Source organism: Lathyrus oleraceus, chromosome 2 (genome assembly GCF_024323335.1).
Source record: "Lathyrus oleraceus cultivar Zhongwan6 chromosome 2, CAAS_Psat_ZW6_1.0, whole genome shotgun sequence".
Taxonomy (NCBI): domain Eukaryota; kingdom Viridiplantae; phylum Streptophyta; class Magnoliopsida; order Fabales; family Fabaceae; genus Lathyrus; species Lathyrus oleraceus.
Window position 1 is genome coordinate 479629384 of NC_066580.1, and position 8708 is coordinate 479638091.

The window sequence follows — 8708 nt, forward strand, 5'->3', positions numbered from 1 at the left end:
AGAGCAACTGGACACCATTTTATTTTCACAGTTTTGCATCAACCAAGAGCAGTTGAATGCACTGGTTTCAGCTAAGAGCAGCTAAGCACCATTTTATTTTTCAATTTCGCATCAACTAAGAGCAGTTGAATGTAGTGGTTTCAACCAAGAGAAGCTGGACACCATCTTATTTTATGAAGTTTGCTTCAACCAAGAGCAGTTGAATGCAATAGTTTCAGGCAAGAGCAGTTGACTACTATGTTATTTTACTTTGTTTTGTTTCAACCAAGATCAGTTGAATGTAGTAGTTTCATCTAAGAGCAACTGAATACTATGTTATTTTACTTTGCTTTGCTTCAACCAAAAGCAGTTGAATGCAGTAGTTTCAACCAAGAGCAGCTGAATACTATTTTATATCCCAACAATTTTGCTTCAACTAAGAGAAGTTAAATGTAGTAGTTTCAGCCAAGAGCAACTAGACACCATTTTAGTTTATGCAATTTTCTTTAACAAAGAGTAGTTGAATACAGTAGTTTTAGCCAAGAGCAGTTGGACACTATTTTATTTTGCACTTTGCTTCAACCAAGAGCAGTTGAATACATTAGTTTCAGCCAAGAGCCCTTGAATACTATTTTATTTTATGCAGTTTGCTTCAACCAAGAGAAATTGAATGCATTAGTTTCAGCCAAGAGCAGTTGGATACTATTTTATTTTATCCAGTTTTCTTCAACCAAGAGAAGTTGGATGCATTAGTTTTAGCCAATAGCGGATGGATACTATTTTTTTTTTGTGCACAGTTTTGCTTCAACCAAGAGCAGTTGAACGCAATAGTTTCAGCCAAGAGTTGTTGAATATGACATCTTTAGCCAGGAGCAGCTGAATATGATCATTTGCACTCATGATTAAGAAATCAAGAGTATTTCTTAAGTCATTTTCATTCTCATGATTAAGAAATCAAGAGTATTTCTTAACTCATATACATTTCATTTACATTCATGATTAAGGAATCAAGAGTATTTCTTAAATCATTTGCATTCTGATGATTAAAAAATCAAGAGTATTTCTTAACTAATACACATTTCATTTACATTCATGATTAAGGAATCAAGAGTATTTCTTAAAGCATTTTCATTCTCATGATTAAGAAATAAAGAGTATTTCTTAACTCATACACATTTCATTTACATTCATGATTAAGGAATCAAGAGTATTTCTTAACTCATACACATTTCATTTACATTCATGATTAGGAAATCAAGAGTATTTCTTAACTCATACACATTTCATTTACATTAAAGATTAGGAAATCAAGAGTATTTCTTAACTCATACACATTTCATCTACATTCATGCTTAAGAAGTCAATAGTACTTCTTATTCTGCATATCATTAAGAAATCAAGAGAATTTCTTAAATCATTTTCATTCCCATGATTAAGAAATCAAGAGTATTTGTTAATTCATCTACATTCATCTTTAAGAAGTCAAGAGTACTTCTTAGTATTCATATCGTTTACATTCTTATGATTAAGAAATCGAGAGTATTTCTTAATTCATATACATTTCATTCAATCATATGATGATTAAGAAATCAAGAGTATTTTTTAATTCGTTCATCTCGAATGAGTCAGAAGTATTTCTTAGCATAGATAACATTTTCCATCTGATGATTAAGAAAGCAAGAGAATTTATTAATTCATTTGCATTCATTTTTAAGGAGTCAAGAGTACTTCTTAACTTTCATTTGCATCCATATCACCCGACGATTAGGAAATCAAGCTCATTTCCTAAGTCTCAGTGCATTCATTTGCATCACCATCTGTTGATTAAGAAATCAAGAGTATTTCTTCATCTCTTTGTGTTCATTCATAACCATAAGCATATATTTCTTTTGCATAAGAGGGAAAATTTTGGGTATGTTTGGTAGTTAAACTATCTTTCACCATGATGATTTAAAGATAAGAGTTCTTCATATCCTCCAATTAAAGATGTTTCAATAGGGCCAACTGTCATACCCTAAATTTTACCCTGAGTTTTTCCCCCGCATGAGCATAACATAATCGATCCATTTTGTCATGCATTCATAGGTCAAAAGCATTCATCGAGGTTTAGATGAAAAGTCAGGAGTTCTGGCATTTTATCTAATCTTGATGATGGTCATTCAACCATTTGTTGATTGAGAAGTCAAAAGACTTAATTTCTCAATCTCAGTGCATCATTCATCCAGTTGCATCTTATTTCAGAGATTCAAAGGGGGCCAGTCAAGAGTATTATCGTCGTCTGAATCTATGCAGGGTTTATTTGTAATTGAGAATCATAAGTAAATGATCCAAGAGCGATTTATTTGCATCTGATTATCTATTCACGTTTATTTAGTCAGCAATTCAGTTCATTTATAAGACATTTGCATTTTCTACTCATCTAAACATGTATTTTGTTTCACATAACACTTAAAATGTCACTCGAAATAATTTTTTGGATCTACAGACAAACCAGTTAAATTAATTTTCAAATGTACGTTGAATTAGCGGGCAAAATTTTTCAAAATTGAACTTGTAGACATCAGTTTTATTGATCTACGATTCACGTAGTTTAACCTGGCGTGCTCATTTTAATTTTTCGACTATTTTTTCGGTCGGATTTTAATCAGTTTGAGCCTTTTAACCGGTCATTTTTTATTTTAAAGTTTAATCAAAACTTCTATGTTTCTGAGAGGTTTATTTTACGTTGATCATTTTGGTGCGGTCAGTTTGTTTTTTCGTGCACTTTTGCACCTGATTTTTGTTCATTTTTCATCCTTTATTTTTGTATTTTTATCAATTTAGTCATAAAAAATATTTAAAATTTATTAAGTAGTTAACTTAATTTACTTTTGAGTCTTTACAATTGTTTGGTTAATTGTTTGTGATTGTTTTTAGAAAACTTTGTTTAATCATTAATCAAAATATATGTATATTTGTATTATTGTTTGTTGCTATAAATTAAAGAGAAAAAATATCTCCAACCCTCCAATGCATGAGTGACATGTGGCTCCATTTGTGAGGTTTATTTTTAGATACCTCTCTCACGTTGCAGAAAAATATATTCACCATCATCCTCCCTATTTCACATAAACTACCACTTAATATCTCTTCTCATTTTAGAAAAACCAAAAACCTTGATTTTTTTCTTCAGAAAAGAAACCTCGTCTCTCTCTCTCTCTCTTTCACATCCTTCCTCTTCATTTTTCCCTTCTTCTTCAACATTTTATTTCCATTCAAATTCTTCCACAACTTCAAACACTCCATCACCGACGATACACTCACCTCTCCACCTTCCCTTCACTATAACCACCACATAAATCTGCCATCTCTAGCGAAGTTCATCACCTCTGATTTCGTTCCAACAAATAGCTTGAAACTACAAATATCAACAACCACTCCCATCTCTTCACACAACCCATCCACCACCACCACCAACTGCGTGTCTCCCTCATTTGATAGCCACCCTTTTTCGATACGCACATCCACCACAACAAACAAAACCCCATTGTGCCTCCGTTAAAACCGAACCACATGCGTAACAACCAAACAACATCAAGTCACAACCACGTATGCTCATCATCACTGGTCATTCGCACTTGTCCGCTACCACACCAATCTCCATTCACTATCAACCACATCAAAGTTGTCGAGTGAGAGCGAAGTTTTATTTGCTTTCATTTGATTATTGTTGTTGTTGTCAAATTTTATAGGAGAGGAAGAGAAAAATATTTAAACAGGTTTGTTTTCTTTCTGCTGAAACGTGCAATGAGAGGGAGAAGAAGATGATTTGTCATTTTTGACTCCCCCCCCCCCCATGTGCCACGTGTCTATGTCTGAATGGGGGGAGATTTATTTTTAAAGAATATTAAAAATCAGAAAGAATCTCTATTTTTTGTTTTTGTTTTTTCATATTATTTTTATTTATTTTATTTTATGTTTTATAGATTATAATTATTATTTATATATTATTAATATCATTCTCTATTATTATCTTTTATTATTAATATTATTATTTTTTCTAATTGATTATTGTTATTAGCATGTATCACATATTATTATTATTATTATTATTATTATTATTACTATATCCTATTATTATTGTTGTTATTTAATATTTATTGATTTATTATTATTATTATTTTTTATTTTATAGATTATTATTATTGTTGTTATTTAATATGTATTGATTTATTACTATCATTGTTTTTAATTTTATTAATTATTACTATTGTTTTTATTTAATATTTATTTATTTATTATTATTGTCTTTTTTTTATTATTTTATTTATTATTATTATTAATATTTTTATTTAATATTTATTGGTTAATTATTATCATCATCATTATTATTATTTATTATTTTTGTTCATTTATTATTGATTAATATTAATTATTATTTATTACTATTATCATTATTATTTTTTATTATTTTTTATTATTTATTGATTATTATCATTATTGATTATTGATTATTATTAGTTTATGTATTATTATTATTATTATTTATTATTCATTATAATTATTGTTGATTTTGGTTATTATAATTATTATTATGATTAATATTATTTTCTATTACTTATGATTATTATTTGTTTATTTTTATTTTTTATATTTATTTATTGATATTTTTTATTTTTAAATTGTTAAAAAGAGAAAAAAAATGGTTTTATTTGTCCGATCAATTTTTCACTGATGCGTAGCAATATTGAAGTTAAAAATTTAATTTAACTTCAAAATTTGCTTACACGCAAATAGTCTTGTTGACCGGTCTCAGATAGGGTAGTCTTGTTGACCGGCCTCAGATATGGTGATTCATACATGAATCGCTTTACGATTGCTTAACATAGCGCTAAACTTTTTTATTTTAATTGTTGATTGACGTGAAACAAACAAAGACTCTAGCCTTCAAGAGTGAGCAGCAAGTAAAGGTTTAACCGCTCAAATGCAATATAAGCATCACTCTCTAAAAGCAATTAATCTGATAGTTCTCTTTTAGTATAACTACGTATGCCTTGAGGTCTTCATAACACCTGAAGATACGTAGGAGCAGGATTGTGAAATCTTGTTAGGCACATTAATGTTAAAAAAAACCGAAGTTTTTCCTTTCTTTCTCGTTTCTCACTCGATAGGCAGAAGTTCACAAACTAATATCATGATATGAAACTAACTACATGGGTCCCATCGAGTACGATGGATGTGAGGGAAGCTAATATCCTCCCCTTGCATAACCGACTCTGAAACCCAATTTGGTTGTGACAACCATTTCTTTTTGTTTTTCGTGGGTTTTATTGATATTTTCTCTTTCCCTCTTTTGGAATAAATAAAGTTCGGTGGCGACTTTGTTTTGTTTATGTTTCAAGTGTTCCTTACGCTCGGGTATTTTTTGCGCCACGACAACCCCATAATATTTAATGGTGTGTAACCTCTCCACTTTCTTGGCATCTACTTCAGATCTTAAATGATACTTAGCTAGAAGAGTAGGTTGAGCTTCTAGGTCCCCATCCTCCTCTATATTCGTAATTATTCCACTAATGGCCTAGAATCTAGAAACAACTCCACTCGTATTACCTTTATTCTTTAGAATTATGCCAGCTTCAACACTCTCATTAACTTCCTTGCCAATATCAAATTTTTGCTTTCGCATTCGTCTAGATTTCTGAACTGCCACCCAAGGACCAATAGTCTTATCCCCATCTTCTTCATTATGAACACCCCGGGGTTCACCTTCAGATCCTTTGTTTTCTTTAACATCAGACTGAGGAACCTTAGATTCAATACATCCACATATGGAGTGGCCAAATCACCCACATGATAGGAAAAGTAAGTGCAATCCTTTGTATTCGACTTTGTAGTGTCTGCCCTTAATCGAGAACATAGAAAGCAGAGGTTTCATTAAATTAACTTAAATACACAGTCTTACATATTTCCCTATTTCCCTTGAAAGCGTATTCTTATCAACTTTGATTGTTTTCCCAATATAGTCTGCAATATACGACAATACTCTATTATCATAATATTCAATAGACAAACTTGAAATGCGAACCCATACCACAAGTTCTTCAATCATGTCTCCAGCTGGGCAAAAATTAGCACTCCAAGTTCTAACAGTCAAATAATGATCATATATCACCCAAGGCCCCTCCAAAAGAGCAAAATCTTGATCATCTTTGCAAATGAAGGTGACAAGGTTGAAATCTTGACCAATATCTTAACGATAACGCCTTTCTTCCATGGTTGCGATATGCAATTCTCCTCCTCCACTGATAAGATAATTTCATAACACTCGTAGTCACCAAATTTTTGTTCTTCAACCCTAAGACCTTTCTCCTTTCTCCTTGGCTCCCAAAAGATCTCATCTTTAGGCTCTTGTTCTGATATACAATCACACCCATCCATATGTTCCCATGTAACCTTATATTTGTAAGAAAGGATATATGCTTGGGGGGTTGCATGTCATGATCTCGAGCATCTTGGTTCATACCTAACAAGAGATTATGTTGAATCGAACCCAACACCTATTTCACTGTGTTCTTCATAGAAGTTTGGGGTTGTTGGTCATCTTCTTGCTCATGGGTGACACGGTTTACAGAGGAAAACCCAAGATTTGTGAAACTCATGGGATGAAAAGAAAACACGGTCGCGACTTTAACCTACTATATCCCCTCTAAGTAGGCCCCTGATCCGAAGATGAGGAATTTAAACCATCTAATAGGGAAACACCATCGTTGAAACCAAAGAAGTCATTCGAGAAAGGGTAACATCGGAACCCTAGCCCCAAGTCCCAAATCACCAAACCCTAACATAGCGAAAAACTATTAACACGTTGTGGTAGTAGACAAAAAAGGTAATAAAATTATCGGTATGGTGTTTTTAAATTCTTACTTATTTTATGACATTTATTTCAAATTTAATTGAATTATTAATTTCATAAAATAGTGTTTTGAAAAGTTATATTTTTTAAATAATATTATCTTATAGTTTTTTGTTTTTCTTTTCTTTAACTAAAAAAAGTTATCTTTTTTCTTTATTTTTCAAAAAAAATTATATATACTTTTTTTTTTAAATATTTCTATCAAATTTTACATCACATATAAACTTATTTCTATATAATATTTGAATAAATAATTTATAAATAAAACATTTTTGCGAAATGTTATTCATTAATAATAGCATATATAACTTAATCAAGACACCATAAGAAAAATACATACTCCTATCTCAAAGTACAATAAGGTCGATGCCTCTACCGGCATACCAACAAATAAATATCATCTCTTGATTAAGGGTTCTTCAACCTCCAGAACACCTTCACAACTAAATGTGCCTAGTGCATTTGTTGCTAACTCTCAGCAATTTGCTTCTCCAATCACATCTTAGTATTGAGTCTCTAGAGCCTCATGTCATGTTACCAATGACTCAAGAAATTTGCAACAGGTGACGACACCATTTCAAGGTCCTGATCAGATCTTCACTGGCAATGGTCAAGGTTTGCAAATCAACTCAATTGGTTCTAGTATCTTTTCATTTAATACTCACCCTCACACACCTTTCACTTTGCACAAACTTTTACTTATTCCTTCAATTACTAATAATCTTATCAGTGTCAATCAGTTTTATCGTGATAATGCAACCTATTTACTCTTTACATTTGATAAGTGTCTTGTCAAATCCCAGGTTTCCCATGAGGTGTTGCTTGAGGGTGTTGTTGGAATTGATGGATTGTATAAGTTTTCTTCTATCAACTTGTGTAGCTCTAGTCCCAAGACTACTTCCAATACTGTGTGTTCTAGATCATTTTTTTCTAGTGTTAATTCTACATTTGTTAGTACTAGTCATACCACTATGTTGCATTTCAGGTTAGGACATCCCAATATGCATGCTCTCAAACTTGTACTACAAAGTTGTAATGTTACATTCAATAATAAAGATTGTGCTTCCTTTTGTTCAGCCTGTTGTATAGGCAAGTCCCATAAAATTCCATCCTTTCACTCACACATAACACACTTTAAACTATTGGAATTAATTTATGGTGATCTATGGGGACCATCTCCTAATGGATCTACTTTAGGATTCAAATAATATATGTCTTTCATTGATGCTTACACTAAGTTTACTTGGATTTAGTTTCTTAAAAATAAATTTGATGCCCTATCTATCTTCAAACAGTTTAAGACTATGGATGAATTACAACATGGTTCGCCTATTAAAGCCTTTCAATCTGACTAGGGAGGGGAATTTTGACCATTTAACAAGTACCTGTCTAAACTGGGAATTCTGGAGAGTTATTTTCCCTCACACGCATCATCAAAATGGTGTGATAGAAAGAAAACATAGACACATAGTGGACACAGGTCTTAATCTCCTTAACCAAGCGTCTTTCCCTCTCACGTATTGGGACTTTTCTTTCTCTTATGTTATTTACCTCATTAACAAACTTCCATGTGTATCCATCAATTTTCAAGTCACTTATTCCCTCTTGTTAAACCTAAGGCCTGACTAAGCATTTCTCAAAGTGTTTGGGTGTGCATGTTTCCCTCTGTTAAGGCCATACACCAACCATAAACTTGATTCCAAGTCTCAAGAGTGTATCTTCCTTTGTTACTTCATATCTCACAAAGGATATAAGTGCCTAGCTTTTAGTGGTAGGCTTTATATTTCCAAAGATGTGTTGTTTAATGAGTCAACATTTCCTTATCTTGAATTGTTTC